Raw genomic sequence first — 226 nt, 5'->3', positions numbered from 1 at the left:
GTATATATATATATATATATATATATATATATATATACATATATATATATATATATATGTATATATAAAAATACATATAAAATGTTTATATATGAATTCTACTGTATATAGAACAACAAACTGCGCGGTGAGGGGGCAGCAGCTGTACACCTATATAAACAAAAAAAAATTAAAAGAAAAATAAATAAAAAGAAAAAGAAAAAAAGAAAAAGAAAAAGAAAAAATA

Source organism: Eimeria mitis, genomic scaffold (assembly GCF_000499745.2).
Source record: "Eimeria mitis Houghton genomic scaffold, Emh_scaff1124, whole genome shotgun sequence".
Lineage (NCBI taxonomy): Eukaryota > Apicomplexa > Conoidasida > Eucoccidiorida > Eimeriidae > Eimeria > Eimeria mitis.
The sequence above is the reverse complement of the archived record's forward strand: the minus strand, read 5'-3'. Positions refer to the sequence as shown.